Source organism: Suricata suricatta, chromosome 16 (assembly GCF_006229205.1).
Source record: "Suricata suricatta isolate VVHF042 chromosome 16, meerkat_22Aug2017_6uvM2_HiC, whole genome shotgun sequence".
Lineage (NCBI taxonomy): Eukaryota > Metazoa > Chordata > Mammalia > Carnivora > Herpestidae > Suricata > Suricata suricatta.
This window is the reverse complement of record NC_043715.1, coordinates 19,971,470-19,989,329: the sequence shown is the minus strand read 5'-3', so window position 1 is coordinate 19,989,329 and position 17,860 is coordinate 19,971,470. Positions and strand designations below refer to the sequence as shown.

General features: G+C 39.6%; 1 protein-coding gene across 1 annotated transcript in view; it reads right to left on the bottom strand.

The window, feature by feature from the left end:
- CDH11 (cadherin 11) overlaps positions 1-17,860 on the bottom strand; it is a 204,898-nt gene that overhangs the window by 13,554 nt on the left and 173,484 nt on the right. The gene's annotated exons all lie outside the window — the stretch shown is intronic.

The following is a 17,860-nucleotide window of genomic DNA, read 5'->3' as shown; positions in this document are numbered from 1 at the left end:
CACAACATGCATTTTAAAGAGAACAAAACAAAAATGTCCCAATTTTGGGGAAAAAAAATTGAAAAATCACTCCAAAAGGGTTTTCCAAAGGAAACTTTTGCCATGACAAAGGACATGAAAGTGTACAATTTTAAGATGGTGGAACATGAAAGAGGAAGGAAGGAAGGGAGGGAGGGAGGGAGGGAGGGAAGAAGAAAGAGCAAGAGAGAAAGAAAGAACAAATGAAAGAAAGAATGGGAGAAAAGAAAGAAAGAAAGAGAGAGAGAGAGAGAGAGAGAGAGAGAGAGAAAGAAAGAAAGAAAGAAAGAAAGAAAGAAAGAAAGAAAGAAAAGGAAAGAAAAGAAAGGAAGAAAAGAAAGGAAAGGAAAGGAAGGAAGGCAGGCAGGAAGGCAGGCAGAAAGGAAGGAAGGAAGGAAAGAAGGAAGGAAGGAAGAAAAGAAAGAGAAGGAAGGCAGGTGGGAGAGGGAGGGAGGGAGGGAGGGAGAGGAAGGCAGCAAAGAAGTAAAGGAGGGAAGAAGCAAGAGAGAGAGAAAGGACAGAGGGAGGGGGGAGGAAGGAAGGGAAAAAAAGAGAAGGGGGGGGATATAGAGCCAAACCTGTTTATAATATATTTAACCAGCCAATTACACTGTTAGCCCACAGTGACAAATTTCTCTCTGAATATAGCTAAGCTGTTCCTTGTTCGTGGTACTAATTTTCTTCCAATTTGCCACTGTTTCACAAAGTTTTGTCAATCATAAGCATTTTTATAGAAGACTGAAATGGCGAGTTAATGGTTTACTCTCCGAGACAACCACCGGGGTAAAACAGCTGCGGCATTTAAACAGTGAGGGAGAATGTCAACGTAATGAAGGAGCAAGCCGGCAATTAAAGGGAAGGAAATGCTCACGGAATGAAATTCTAATGTGGGGAGTTCGCTAATTTGTAAATCTACTGAGAATGGTCTAAACATGTTCCTTTTGATCAATAAAAATTCTGGTGGCCGTTTGCATTCCTTCTGAATGTCCCCAAACTGATATCTGCAAACATAGCAAAGTCAAGCACAAAGGAAATCAAGACGGACCCAGAATGCCTGGAGGAGCTCCGGCTTGTAACACTGGGAACTTAATGACAGAATCAACGTGGGTCGTAAAGATAGTGTATTGAAAAGATAAAAGTAAAAAGTATCTTAGAAGAATTCTAGTCCAGAACTTCCCTGCCCACACGCTCCTCTTTTTTCCTCACTTTGAAATCTGGAGAAGGATGAAGGAGGAAATGAAAGCTGAGCACCAGTACGCCAACATGGAAGTCTCTGCATTAGGAAACTTGACATACCTGAACTTGATCTGGGGAGAAGGGTGTGTCTGCCCCCAAGCATTTGCCAAAAAAAAGGCTTTGCCTGCTTTGAACTTTTTTTGTTTACTCCGAATCCCTTAAGTTATTAAGACTGTTCCTCTCAGCATCTGGTAAAAGACCTCCTCTGATGCAGACTGCACATTTTTGTGTTAAATGATTTCTCTTGGCTTAACCCACAGTATTTCCAAATCTTTCTCATTCTTCCCATCATCTGATGGTGTGTGTGTGATCTAACAGTTTTCTTATTTGTTTTGCTATATTCTGTTGCAATCTCTTGCTACACTTCTGCACTAAGATTCGAATTCTACTCAATTCCTCTGCCTTTGATGTCCCTGTTTTTACTCATATATTTGAAGGAGCTTTTTCTGATTCAGAGAAAAAAATTGCACCCAAGGACTAGTGAAAATAAAGTCCTGTCAAATCCTTCTTGGAATTGAAGGCGAGAAGGGTCACTATGGGTTGAGTAGGGAAGACCAGCTTAGCAGACAGCTAGGAAAAGATGGAGTTGGACAGAACAGCTGTGAGCACTGGGAGCAGTGACTGGGGAAGGGAGGGGCTGCAGGAATCCTCTCAACCCCAAGTAGAAGCAAAGGGAGAATGCAACACTCCTTGCCCCCAGAGGGTTGGGACACCCAATGCTGGCCTCTGTGTTGCCAAAGTAGCCATAAAGCTTATTCTCTGTGTTGGAGGTAGATGGGAATCTCAAGACTGTGATAATTTCTGTAGTTTATTCTCTTTTTTTAAGTTTATTCATTTTATCTTTGAGAGGGACGGTGACAGTGTGAATGGGGGAGGCACAGAAAGTGAGGGAGACAGAGAATCTCAAGCAAGCTCCGCACTGCCAGCACAGTGCTCAACACGGGGCTTGAACCCACAAAACCATGAGATCATGACCTGAGCTGAAACTAAGAGTCAGAGGCTTAACTGATTGAGCCACCTAGGCGCCCCTGTAGTCTGTTCTTTTTAATTAGGAACTTCAAAAGTAAAAGATTATCAGATGAGCAAAAGTTTCCCACAGACTGCAGACTCATGAATGAAAAATTTTTACCTGGCATTTTACAGCGAATAAAGAACTGAGAACAGATGAGTGTAAATGATGAGGCTTCTCTTCCACAGTACATTATATATGCCCACATCCATCATTAACGCAAACACAGCTTTTTTTTTCTTTCTCTTTTGAGGATACGCTTTACACCAGACCTGTGTTGGGTGCTGGGTAAAATGAGAGAGTTCTGGCTCCTTGCCCTCATGACTTTGCAGGTTACTAGCCTAGACAGTCTTAGAAACTAAAATATGAAGCGTTCGGTTTTGTTTGGTTTGGTTTGGTTTGGTTTGGTTTGGTTTGGTTTGGTTTGGTTTGGACCAGTGTGGAGAAAGGAGTTTATTTTGATTTGCAGCTTTAAGTAGTTTAGTTCTGTTTTCTGATTATAAGAGCAATATGCGGTCCTTCATAAACATGGCATCACACCATGCGTGATGCTCTGTAAACTGTTCCCATAATTCATCACCAGGCACGGCACACTTTTCAATATCAAAATAGCTTTGCCATTCTTGTTTCAGTGGTTCCATGGTAATTCATTGCATGAATGAACCATTTCCCCCTGGTTTTTAGCTCTTTTTATCTCTTTCGATCATAATACCCCTGTTTTTAAATATGGCACTTTATGATTTTATTCTATGATTTGGAAGCACATTAAACAAAATGTTTGAGATCAGTTTGTAAGCTATGAACATGTGCAAACTCAAGGCAAAACATACTATTTTTCTTTCTTTCCTATTTCAAAAACAGACTGGTACTTTTGCTTCTCATAAAACAGGATCAAATCCTGGATCTCCTAAAAGAGATTTTTCATTGTGTTCTTACTTCTCTGATACATTATCTCCTCATTTTAAGAATAGTGATATCTGCAGCTCAGGGTTCTCCCAAGGTCTAAAGGTGTCCATTCAGGTAATAATGCTTAGACTTGTACTTGACATACAATACACTGCCAATACATGTAAGGTATTTTCTTTGCTGCTACTGCTACAGTCTGGGATCTCATATCTCTATTATAATTGATTCTCACGTGGACTCTCCTTGTTGTCCAGTCAGGTTCTCCTCACCATAGGTAGGCTTGAAATATTCATCATAAGCACTTTGTGTGCATGCATTCAAATAGTCTTCCAACAGCCCTTAGGCAGAGACCATGATCATTGCCATCTGACAGGTAAGGAGGCTCAGAGAAGTTAGGCAAATTGTTTAAGATCACTCTGCCTATAGATACCTCTGTGTGGTGGTGTGCTGACTAGGGGAAGGGAAAATCATAGATGAGGCTGGAGAGGTAGGCAATAGCCATATAACATTAAGCCATATAACATTTTGCATTGCAATATGAACCATGAGTTTAAGGAGTTCAGCTCCAGCATAAGAGCAGATAATGGGATCCAAGTAGAGGTCATCTAAGAGGGGCTAGTATGTAAGTCAGGTGGAGCATGAAACAGCTGAGATTCATGGCCATGTCCTTAAGCCTCAAACTGACCTGACCACAGTGATAATATCACTTATTATTTATTGATCATATTATATACTGTCACTGTTAGATTTGGAGTTAGAGTCAATATCAAACAGTAGGATTGGTCAGGATTGCAAAGTTTACTATCTTTCTGAATTATCCCTACACGAATGGAGCCATATTTGTGATTCTGAAACAGAAATCTCCAGTGCAGTCTCTTTGATTAGAAATTCTAGCAGGAGAAGGGAACAAATCAAACTCCTGGTTATTCCTGTTATCCACATCTACATTCATAGAGTTTTTCAAAAAAAAGGAGAAAAAATTATCTTTCAAGTGTATCACTGGTCTTAGAACTTTGTAAGGGAGATAATCACTGATATAACCCAGTCACACTGACCAGGTTGACATATAATAAGGGAAGAATTACATATTATGACAGATAACAGCATGTAGAGGAAAATTCCTTTGCCACGTGATAAATTCTGCTTTGATAATACATTAAAACCCAATGAGAAATCTCTAAGGAATGTGGCTTGATGGGTAGGGGTAGAGGAAAGCCCAGAATAAATAGCCATTTGTAAATGAGATCACACACTAAAGAGTTGTTTTCACTAAAATGGAAATGACCAACCAGCAGCCCATCAGAAAGCAGGATAGAGCAGACCCTTCATAAGGCATGAGTGTGAGTAGGTATGTCTCACGGGGACCCCCCACGATAACGCTGTTGATGTAGTTTCCGAGAAGGATGATACTACATTATCCTAGAGAGAGCCTGAGTTGCAGAAAGCCAGTTTCCCCACTTTACCCACACTCATTATCATCAAGAAATGCCTTCACATTTCACTGTGTTTAAAATGACGGGTTAGAGCTGGGATAAAACTTTTATAAATTATTCTGATTTCTTTTACAATGTACACCAGTTGGCAGAAAGGCATTCCATTAATCTGAAATTCCTTCCTTGAAAGAAGATCCTAAAAACAAATATCAAAAGGATCGCTTTACCCTGGTGTGGAATGATGAACCTTGCAATCCTGTTATTCTTCACCCAGTATTGTCTATCTATGCCTGACACTGAAGCTAATTCTTGCCGAGAAGATCCAAATAGAAAAGTTAAAATTCATTGATAAGTTCATTCATTCAGCAATTTGAAGATACCCTTTTATAAGAACTGTGCTGAGAATGGGGAATCTAAGGATGATTATGACTTGGCTCTTGCTCTCAGTAAGTGAAAAGACCCATCAATCAACAAAGACAAAGGATAAAATGAGATAAGATCACAGACAGATGGAATCACTGAGGTTTTGGCTAGAATGAACCAAATGTCAGTACATCAAGACAAGGATGCCCAATGGAAATATTTTAGAACAGATAAAAGGAAGGCATATGGTTTCTTCCTAGCTAGCAATGTTTTAAAAATTCCTTGCATGAGGCACCTGGGTGGCTGAGTCGGTTGAGCATCTGACTTCAAGTCAGTTCATGATCTCATGGCTCATGAGTTTGAGCCCCACATTGAGCTCACTACAGTGCGCACAGAGCCTACTTTGCATCTTCTCTCCACCTTTCCCTTTATTCCTTCCCAGCTGGTTCTCTCTCTCGATAAAACATAAATCTTTGAAAAAAAAAAAAGATTTTTTTGCTTTAAAATGTAATGCTTCCTGAAAATAGAAAAAGCTTTTTTTTTTTTTAATTTAATGTTTTATTTATTTTTGGGACAGAGAGAGACAGAGCATGAGCGGGCAGAGACAGAGAGAGAAGGAGACACAGAATTGGAAAAAGGCTCCAGGCTCTGAGCTGTCAGCACAGACCCCGACACGGGGCTCGAACCCACGAACATGAGATCATGACCTGAGCCGAAGCCAGACGCTTAACTGACTGAACCACCCAGGTGCCCCTAGAAAAAACTTTATAAGAATTGCACCTATTTCTTGATTTGGTGTGAAGATAGAAGAAATCATATATAAAACCCAAGTCTAATGGATAGTGCATAAGAAGTACCATTTACTTCTTCTCACCCAGGAACCTTCAACATATCCCAGTATTTGATACACAGCAAAACTAAATTTATGCAGTGGGGCTTTATGCAAAGAGAGCTAAGCTCTGTAGTGTCTTCTAACCCTTTTGACATTTTAAATACATAAGATTTAAATTACATTGACAGCAAATCCGTTTCAACCTTTGTAGCCTAAGCCTAACAATATCACCAGCTGACCATATCCACCCCGGAGAATTACTGAGCTCCAAAAACTGCTTTGCCTAAAAATGTGAGCACTTTCAACTTCTTTATATGGTAGCTTCATAAGGTCAGTTCCTAGTAAATAGCTCACCTCTCTATCAAATTTGTAAAATCGACAGACCCTTTAGTTGAAAAATACCATGTACATTTGATCTGTTTAACAACATTATTAGAAAATTCTTGCTTCTATTGAGATGAATTATTGCCTCTCCCTCACCGAGAATGAGTGTGGCCACTCTTGATCATGACACAAATTCAGAGTAGGCACTCCAGACTATTATGTGAAGTGAGATGGCTGATATTCAAACTATTTCTGGGAGAAGAGAGACCTGGAGGAGTCTAGGTGGGAGAAGGGGTAAAAAAAAAAAAAAAAAAAAACGTACTGGAGAAGATAGTTATAGAATTTTAAAGGAAGAGAAAAAGATTATGGGGCTTTTTCAATTGTTTGGAGGGAGAAATAACTCAGTTACCTAATAGGATTTGTCGACCCCACAGGGATGTTACATGGAGGTGATTTTCCTTACAGGCCTATAGTGATGAGAGAAAAGGGCGTTGTTCAGGCGAACCAAGAGTTGATATGGATGATGTTCTTCCAGCAAGGGCATGCACTTAAATCTCTTTCTTCCTGTGCCTTTCTGGTCTTCTACACATAAATGTTTAATTCTCCATTTTGCCATCAATCAGCTTGCTGTTCTGGGACGGGTCTGTGGATAAAAGCAGCCCGGTGCAGTCTGCCTAGACCTCCACATGCACTCAAAGCACCTGGAGAGCTTCGGAGAGCTTCTAACGAGCTGATGTCAGGATGGGGCCCTTGATTAATGATTCCCTGAGACATTCTGACACCCTTGTATGGACGGGAGAGATAAGAGCCTGGCCAACGCTGCCAGAAAGCCCTGCTTTAGAGGAGTGAGGCCAAGGTCAAAAACATTGGGGAAGTCTTCTGTGAAACACAAGGCTCAGAGTTTCCTCTGGGGCAGCCTGTTGGCCTGAAAAGGTCAAGAAGAGAGCAAAAGATCATTCTGTTAACTCAAAGACAAACAAGAGACAAGGCAGATGGTGTTAAAGGGAAGACCAGAGACAGGAGGAAGAATCCACAGATAAGTGAGGCAGAAGGTGCCTGGGGATTTGTTCTGGGATGCGTGATTTCATTTATCAGAGGAAGGGCTGTTTTGTGTCACCCAACTTTGGGTCTGCTTAATTCAGAGAGGGTAATCTGCTCAATTCAGGAGGACCTCAGATTATAGAACTTTTTGGTAAATTGCAGCTTCAGGTTTTCAAGAGCTGGAAATAATATCCTTCATAGTATGTGTCCTCGCCAAGGAAGTCCCCTCTGGTCTCTCACTAAAGAGTACACCCCAAGCTGGGAACAGTGCTGTCACTGACAAACCCAAGGCATGATCACCTCTCTGCAGTGGAGGTGATCCCTTTGATTTCACTTCTGGAATGCCCTGCTTCTCCACCCCACATCAGAACCCTCTGGCCATGCTGCCTTAGCTTAGGGCTTTGTCGCATGCAGCCTTGAGGACTGCAGTGGGCCGGATGGTCTCCTCCACACCAGCCCTCGTATTAGTGCACTCAGAGTGCTTCCTACCATTATTCTTAGGCATCTATGAAAAGAAAGGTCCATATCACAGGATTTCTTAAAGGTCTCTTCTAACTACATCTAAGACCTTTTGTCTGTTTGAGATTCCATATTTTTCAGAGGGAGAAAATGTTGACCTTTACCTTTATTGTCAGAGGACTGGAACTATAAGTAATATCTCTTCATTTATTCATCCATTCATTCATCATTAAATAATTATTATTTACAGATTAGGCACTGTGTGAGATGTTGGAATTACAAATATCAACACAATTTAGTATCTGTCTGAGAGGTTTGGAGTTTCTTGCAGGCAAGTGGATGGCTGGATTTTAACACAATGGGGTAATTTTTGTAGCAGAGCGGTATGCATGATACTTACCCACCAAAACACACACACACACACACACACACACACACACACACACACACACAAAACAAGAAACATACTCTCTTGTATCTGCCAAATGGGATATTGGAAAGCAAAGAGTGATTTAAGAAGTGGTTTTGCTCAGAAAAAATAGGTACTTAAAAAAATAAATTGCAGCAGCACATAGTTCAAACCAAACAACTAAGTGTCTCTTGATCTTGCTTTTGAATAAAGGAAGAAGAAGACCCTAACGAACTCCTGTTGGGCCCTAACCTGCTAAGGTTTGGAGAGACAGAATAGTCAAAAGCCAGAGGGAATCAGTTCAAGGTAAGAAGAGACAGCTGCAACTGCACTCAGGTTCATGATCTGTAAATGGTGACAGGAATACATGCCTCTTGTGACCAGATGCAAAGGTGAAATGATGACATATATTAAGCCCAGCATCACATAGTGCTAAGAATAGAAGTTTCATAACTGGTAGCCCCACCTTCTTTCTGTGAGGATGATGTCTTACCCTCTCTGTCTGGAATAGTCTTGATGATATTATTTAATCAAATTGCTTATTTCTTTTTGTTATTGATTTGTAGGAGTTCTTTTTATATTTTAGACATTAACTCCTTAACAGATATATGGTTTGCCATCAAAAGACTTTCTTAGTATTAATTATTCCATTAAGCCATCAAAACACTTGAATACTTTTATGACTCTTGATGTTTTGTGTATAACAATTCATCAGCTGACCACAAATTCAATGCACCAAATTGGTCTGTTTTTCTGTTTTTTGGTTATACAGCAGATAAACACTTTCCATCTGTGTTTATAATTGCATCTGCTTATAATTGGTTATTCCTCTCCTGTGAATTTTTCTTTACTAATGTATCTATTATAACTGGGATAATTTTATTTAAAATTACATATACATAGATATATAAATTCTACAAGTATTTTAGATATCATAACTGTCACCAGTGATTTTAAGCACTTTTCCTGAATCTGACTTTTTATTATTTTGTTTTGTATTACTGAAGAGAAAATTTTAATTTTATGGGACATAAAGCTTTTGGATTTTTCCTTTAAGACTTGTCACTTCAAAATTTACAAGTATTTTCTCCTAGAAATATCTCATAAAGTGTTGATTTTACTTTACTTTTCTATGCTTAGATTATTTTATATATAATCCTTTTATCCATCAGGAATTTATAATCACATGTCAATGCAAAGGATTTATTGAAATTTACACCTGCTCCAAGATTTGCTGGTTTTACAAACATCATTTATAGAATGGTCCCTTCCCTCCAATTACACAGTGACAAGTTGAAGTCCTATGGGTAAGTGCACATACACGTTTTCCCTTCTGTCTCATAGATCCATTTGTCTGATTTTGTACAAGCACCACGCCATGTTAATTTTTGCTACTGTGTAATATATCTTTACATCCAAAAGAGCTAACATCTCCTAATTCTTCAAACCATTACTTGACAAGTATATATCCAAATTTATTTTATAGTAATTTCATATTGTTGCAGGCCATCTCCTATGATGTTTTATTTAGGATTATAGGAAATATATGGAATAACTTGTAAAGATATATTAAGCAAATGGTTTGTACTCTTTTAGTGAAATTTCATAATACTTACAATGCCCCTTAGGAATCAAAAGAAAAGGTGATTACTTTGTGTCTCTATTAAGGACTTTATTTTGGTAGTGTTCCCTGAGGATTGAGATTCTTGCCTACCAGAGGTCTATATGTGTTATAAGACTTTTATTTCTACTTTCTGACTGTAACATTGAACAAACAGAGCAATAGCAAATCAGTGAGTGGCAGGGACTTAGATTTCACAGGCAAACAAAACTAGTAGTGCCATGCTGAGCTTGGGTACATAATCTTGCCTTGAGAACAGGAAAAGGAAGTTGTGATTATGGAGTCCTGTCTCACATTGGGGTGCCAGCCTATTTCTATGCTCAGTTCAAATATTACTGCTTTTAAATGGCAGCATGCCACCACTGAAAGCATGGGTCCCTATTAAAACTTTTCTTTCCTGAGACATTTCAGGTGGACACCTTGAAGCATATTATATATTTAAAATTTTATTTTATTTATTTATTTTTTGAGGTGTTTTTTATTTTTTTAATAGTTTATTGTCAAATTGGTTTCCATATAACACCCAGTGCTTTTCCCCACAAGTGCCCCCCACCATGACCATCAACCCCCTCCCTCCCTACCCCTTCCCCTTCAGTCCATAGTTCGTTTTCAGTATTTAGTAGTCTCCCTTGATCTGTGTCCCTCACTCTCCCCCTCTCTCTTTCCCCCTTCCTCTCCCCATGGTCCCCTACTAGGTCTCTCCTGTTAGACCTATGGATGCAAACATATGGTATCTGTCCTTCTCTGCCTGACTTATTTCGCTTAGCATGACACCCTTGAGGCCCATCCACTTTGCTACAAAGGGCCATATTTCATTCTTCCTCATTGCCATATAATACTCCATTGTATAAATAAACCACATCTTCTTGATCCATTTATCAGTTGATGGACATTTAGGCTCTTTCCATGATTTAGCTATTGTAGAAAGTACCGCTATGAACATTGGGGTACATGTGCTCCTATGCATCAGCACTTCTGTATCCGTTGGGTAAATCCCAACTCCAGGAACAGGGAAGCTGTGGTTAGATATGGATTGTTTCTCAGAAGAGAGCTACCTTTAATTAAGGTACTGCCATAGGCATGCCCATGTGTTAGGCACTGGATATACAAGACCACTTTCAATTCTCATGAACTCTGTGAGGAAGGGGTCTTTCTAAATCCCCATTTTATGGCTGATGATGTTAATTGTCAGAGTTTGGAGACTGAAGGATCAATAACAGACATCCAAGCCACTGTTTTGCCCATTCTTGCTTACTGCCATATCTTGATAACATTGCAAAGAAGTCTTTCTGAACCCATGTCTGAATACATCTGAGGATAAGGAGCTCCTGCTTCTTCCTCCAAATATGGCTAGATCCATTCTGGGTCAACCCTGATCTGACCATTTAAAAAGAAACAAAGGAAATAACACTCTTTATATGAAACTAGATCCAGGGATGCCTGGGTGGCTCAGTTGGTTCAGTGTCTGACTCTTGATTTTGGCTCAGGTCATGATCTCATGGTTCATGAGTTCAAGCCTTGCATTGGCCTCTGTGCTGACAGTGCAGAGCCTGCTTGGGATTTTGTCTCTCTTCCTCTCTCTCTGTTCCTCCCCGATCTGGGCTCTCTCTCTCTTGAAATAAATAAACTTAAAAGCATTAAAAATAAAATAAATTATTTCCAGATTCCTTACTATTTCTGACCCTAGGCTTTGTTTGAGTATTCTCAACTCAGGGAGAACTCAGATACCACCCAAAGGGATTGGAGGGGCCAGTCATTCCCACTGAATGACAAGGCTCAGCATTTCATAAGAAAGAGAAACTGGTGCCAATTCTGGTGTCTTCACAGTTGGGAAATTTTTCAAAGGATCACATGCTTCATATTGGGGGTATCTAGGAAATCGGTTTTATCCCACCTGTCAGGGTTTTCACTGAAAAATCCCTGGACCTCCCGTGGTAAACTGTGTCCTCAACATCCATTTCTAAGATCTGTGTGTTCAGGAACATGTCTTCTTCCCTTTTCCAGAAGTGAAGAGAGCCAGAATTTTAAATTGTTGTTTTTTGATCTCCATTCCAACCTCTCAGGTGATAGCTTTTCAATATCTTCTTTGATCCATCTTTCAGTCCCTTGGAGAATAGATAGGTGACATGTCCCTTAGCAAGTATTCCTGAAATCTCATTTCTCTCAGCTCTACCTCAGAGAAGAGCTAGAGTCCAGACCATTCAAGGTTACGCCCTCTAATGAGGGTCTGTAGTAACAGGTTCCGGGTATGGAATTTGATGTCAAGAATGATCAGCATCCAAACTGTATGAAATTATTTTCTGACTCCAGCTGACCAGGCACTTTTCTTTGCAGCTACAACTTCATTAAGTGGGGGAGTGAGTTTCCAACAAGAAAAGGTCAACATTTCCATTCGGGCATTCAAACATCTCCAAGATGGGTTTGAGGCTTTAGAGTTCTATTGATTCCACCATCCCCATGCTGAGCACAGAATTTTGCCCAAAATAGATGGGCTACGTCAATCAAAACTCACCAGTGGGTCTATTTATTTTCTATTTGATTCACAGGGCTATCAAATATTGAAGATGAAGGGGACCAAAGTAATTCTACTTTAGTATAAATTTGCACATGAGACTTTACTTTCACAATAGATATATTACTAAAACTAAAATTCATGAAGAACACTTTGAAATGACAAAGTTTTCTCTGGCAGGCATTTTGATTATGTTTACCAAACACCCACAAAACATGCTAAAGTTGGGGTTTCCAGAGGTGACCCTGAATCTGTCCAAAAGAAATTATTGTGATTAACTAACTTAGAAATATAAGGTGCTATTAATCAGGGAAGAGGGGTCTTGGTTCAGAATATAACATATTTTTATGGCATTTGCACATGCAGAGATGAAGAATATATTCCCAAAAGAAGGGGTAGTCCATCCATGAACAGCTTACCCATATTACATTAATAATGATAGCAACTTCTCAAATTAACTGTATACTTTTTGTATATGTATATGACAATTAATTGCATCCTGATAATGGTTTAATTTTAAAAAGGTATTTATATATCACGCATGTAAGCTTTTTCTCTCAACAGCATAAGCCTTATTATAATCATCAATTTTTTAATGAGCCCCATATTTTTGAAGCTTTATTGTTCATTCTTCTGAGTGGATCTCATCCATACCTTCTCCCCCATGACTAAAAGATATATTGAAAAGCTTTTTTGACATCTTGAAAAGTCTTCATTTTCCAAGTTGGCCTTTGTCTTTCCATTTCAAGATCACTTGCTTGAATTGTAAACACTAGCAGTGAACGTATCAAATCAATGTTATATAAAATGATCCAGTCACCTATCATATCACCCTGACCCAAAGGACATTTATAAAACTTTAAATAAAATGCCTTCATTTTATTTTGCAAATGTATACAAGTCCCCAGCACCTCTATATCTCTTGGTATTAATTAAGTTCATAGATCTTATATTTCACTTTATTTGTTTGTTAAAGACAGGTCAGTTATGGGGCGCCTGGGTGACTCAGTCAATTAAGCATCTGACTTCGGCTCAGGTCATGATCTCATGGTTTGGAGCCTGCTTCAGATTCTGTGTCTCCGTCTCTCTCTGACCCTCCCCTGCTCACACTGCCTCTCTCTATCTCTCAAAAATAAATAAAATCATTAACAAAATTAATAAAAAGAAAGACAGATCAGTTAATCCAACTATACTTCCTTGTTTGTCTTCTCTTTGAAGTTTTCATTATTGCTGGCCAGGTTCTGACTTTCCTCACCCAGAAATTACTACCTATGTTTAATATCAATTATATTTAAGTCATCTCTTTTTGTTACAAATATATGACTATCCAGTGAATATATAATGTAATTATGACAAAATACTAAAACTTACACCTCTCCCTGCCGATGTAGGAGGTAGAGAGGAGCCTGAGCAGGGTAGCTCTTCCTGTCCGTATTGTATTACTATGTGACATGAGTTACAGTGGTCACAGATCCTTACACTCTTTATGTTTGGAAACCGGTCATGCCTATGCAGTCATGAGTTATTTTTGACAGGTCCCCAACGCAGTGCTTCAGGTCTGCTCAAGAGAAGGTCCCATGGCTTTTTCTGCACATCCTAATTTAGGCGACCTCAGCTCACTCTCTGGAAGTGACTCTGATGAAGTCACTGTTTGCCTGGGCAATGCTGTGTGTCGATGGTGACTCTATGCATGTCCCTTCTTTGTGTAATAGCTTCATTTCTTCTGGTCCTGAAATAAGCCCTTTTCCTGAGCAAGGTTCACAGACTTAACTAGCAATGTATGTGCAGGTTGTTCTGAGAGTTTTATTACAGGTGAACCAAGTACAGCCTATGTTTTTCCTCCTTATGACACAGGCCACCCTGATTGCCTCTATAGAAGTAAAATTTTCTCATTCTGATTCTTTCCTACTCAAGATGGATGACTCCTTTCCAGGGCAATTGAAAACTGGAGAACACATTCCCTTGGAGAAACACTGTCCCACCCCCGTTCCCATACCCACCTACAGTAATGTGGTCTGGCTGTGACTGCCATGAGATCCAAACATGGTGCACAAACATCAGTGCCTTTCCCAAGGTATTAAGTTACTCAGTCTATGTCTCCACACATGAGATGACCTGGTTCTCTAAGGCTCTCCTCCCTAATGGCTTCAGAAAATCTTTATGCCAGTGGTCTCTTCATTATGAACAAAGAGAAAGCCAACTTTGCACAATAAACTAAATCACTAACTTCATCCTGACTCCACATACTCATCCCCAGCTCATCTTTTTTCCTGTTTCTTTTCATAGTCCTATGGCCTTTGAATATACAAATTAAATTCAGTGAGCATTGTACATATACCTGTGATGAGCCTGGACTTGAGTAGGTGCTGTGTGTAGAGCTAACATCAATTAGACGGGTCTGCAAAACAGTTCTGAAGGAATATCCATGAAGAAAAGCGCAACCATTTTGACTGGAGTAATGTGTGGCTATGTCATGGAGGTGGGATCCTAGAAGTTAGCTCTTGAATAAAGGTGATTATCTGAGAACAAGCACCCTTTATTACTGAAGTGTATTCCAGGAATATTCTCTATTTGTACATCATTGATGTGATTTTATTCCTTTTCATCTCTTGGGTGATACCCAGCAGCTCATTCCATTAATTCTTACCTAGAGACTCTGGCATACTCCCTCTGTGTCTTAATATTTATCTTTCTAAGAACTCCATACACTTCATGGAAATGTAAATTGATGCGGAAGTCTCGCAAACCAATTTGGCATTAATGGATCAAGAGTCTTAAAAATGTTCATACAGGGTTATTATGAGCCAGCAATTCCACTTCTAGAAATCCATCCAAATGAAATAACATGAAACATAGGGGAAAATAAATATGCATAAATATATTTGCAGAAATATGTTTATCATACCATAGTTTCCCATCCTGTTGACACAATGATAAAAAAAAACTAAATAGATAATGAAAGAAATTATGAAATGATAACACATTCATATGATGGACGGTTATGCAGCCATTAAAACGCTGCTTATGGAAAATAGGTAACATAAAAAATACATATGATGTATTGTTAAGAGAAAGATGCAAGGTGTAGAAATGTGCACAGAATATGATCATGACCATGTAAAGCTTGCATATGAAATAGTCTAAAAGCCAAAAGACGTGGAGTGGGGAAAGGAAAGGGTACAGAAATGTTGACAGCCAGATTCTGTGTGGATTATTTTCACTCATTTGTTTCACTTTACTGAACATTCTAAGTACTTTCAGTGGACAAGCATTATTTATTTAATGTATAATATTTGCAGTAAATTTGTAAAAGTATCTTTTTATCAAAAAGCTTATCTTCCTCTTTGTCAGGGCCATGTTTTGTGCTTAGGATCATACAGCTCAGATGTCTCCACTTACTTTCCTTTGTTATCAGAGCAGGTCCCCATAAATTTTATATATGCTTGAGTCTTCTCAGCCCACACACACACATGCAACACCAGACACTGAGGCTATCTCCCTCCCTTCCTGGTCAGGGTCATTTCCATCCAGCCCACCCACAGAGTACAGAGAGTCTGGCTATTTTAATATACAATAAACATATGTATTTCTGTAACATGTCTGGCGATTCTGATTCTTGCACTGTACTAAAGAGACAGTCCCAATTTGTTCAATGCAAACTTTGTTCTGATCCAGCTGTTACATCTAATTTGTCTCCCTTTATTGGCACACCTCATGGCTTGGTTTCCCACAAATACAAATACCAGCTTTTTGAAAGGTCTTTGCAGGGGTGCCTGGGTGGCTCCACTGGTTAAGTGTCTGACTCTTGGACTCTGGGTTTCAGCTCAGGTCATGATCTCGCATGTTCCTGAGATTAAGCCCCACTACAGGCTCCATACTGACAGTGCAGAGTTTGCTTGGGATTATCTCTCTCCCTCACTATCTCTCTCTGCTCCCCCCCCCACTCTCTCTCAAAATAAATAAATAAGCCTTAAAAGATGAAATGCGAGCATTTCTGATACCCCAAAAAGTTTTGCAGCAAGATTTCCATAAACACCTACAATCTGTGTTTAACAGTGCCAGAGCATTCTTCCCACATTTCATAACTCTATACTTATTGTTGTCCCAAATCTCCCAATGCCTTCACCTCTCATGTACCTCTGATCATCAAGCATGGAATTTAGTTCAGGTTAACTAAGTGAGATTGCCCAGTAGCTGCCTCCACAGTTGGATCTTCTGCTAAAGCATGCATCATCTCATGCTGGTCCCTTTCTTGCCACTTTCTCTCTTTCTTCTCCCTCTCTGGAAGAATTCCAGCATGGGCACTTTCCCTTTGTCTAATTTATCAATAAACAGGCATGTATTGAGTGTCTGCCACTTAAAAAGTAGAGTGCCACACCCAAGGGAAATCCAGAGAAAGAAAAATGGGTGCCTATACCCTCAGAGATCAAATAGTCTAGCAAGAGAGATAAGATAAGTTTGGCTAGCACTTAAATCTAAGGTATAGAAGATAAGAGACTCAGAAGAAGGAGATAAGGAAGAAAACAAGGAGGAGGAGAATGAAGGAAACTAACATTCATCAAATGCATATGTTTACATATGCTAAGCACATAAAAATCTGCCACACAGGGGGCACCTGGGTTAGCTCAGTTGGTTGAACACCCCACTCGTGATCTCAGCTCAAGTCTTGATCTCAGGGTCATGAGTTCAAGCCCTACACTGGGCTCTGTGCTGGGCATGGAGTCTACTTTTTAAAAAAAATCTGCTACAGAGAAATAAAGCCAAGGATTTGAAAGAACTCAAAAAAACACTGTCAACCATAATTTCATGGAAAGAACAAAGATAAATGGAAACTGAGTGTGTTGGGAGAGGGTTGAATTTGGAATCAAACTTAAGAGATAGAAGTTTATATAGTTAAAATCAAAGTGATAAGAAAAGCAAATGAAGATCATGGATGGACAAAAGCATTCACTCATTTCCCCAGTTAGGTATATTATGTACCTGTTATGGGAAGAACCTAATTCCAGGACTTCTAAAATGGTGGAGCAAGTAGTTCAGTGGACTCATTCTCTAGCAAAAGGACAATTTAATTGATGGAAATTATTTTTTTAAACAGAAAAGCAATCATTTAAAATTTCTAAAAGTAGTTCCAAGGACATACTCAAGTGAAGAAATATGTATTCAATAAAATTTACTAAATTTCAACACAGAAAAGCAAAAGTCTATGATATTTGAGCCAGGACCTGCTTTCTTTCTTTCTAGCCCCATTTTAAAATACTCTATCCTGGGCACTCTACTCTGGACAGGTGCCCCCAGGATGATAGTCTCTTTCTTTCCCAGTTCAGAGTGTGGGGCTACCAGCCCACCTGGGAGGGGTAGGCTGCTTGTGGTTTTTATCCCCAGTCCCATGTCACAAAGGCTCTGTGCTCTACTCCAGTCAGTAGTGGCCAAGAGGCATAAAGCCCCTTCCTCTGCCTATCCCTTACTCCTTGAGGGAAGCTTTATTTTAGGTGGTATGGGTCAAGAATACTTCCTGTTGACCCAGCCGTCCATCAACTACTCCCTGTCACCTCCATCCCAGTGCAATCCTAGAAAGGAAGTTCCATGATGGGAGAGGCAAGTTAAGAAGACCATGGGCTTTCATTTCCCCACACTGCTCATTAATGAAGGATTGGTATCATTCTGGGAAAAGTGGGTCCCATCCCCACTTCCTGTGCA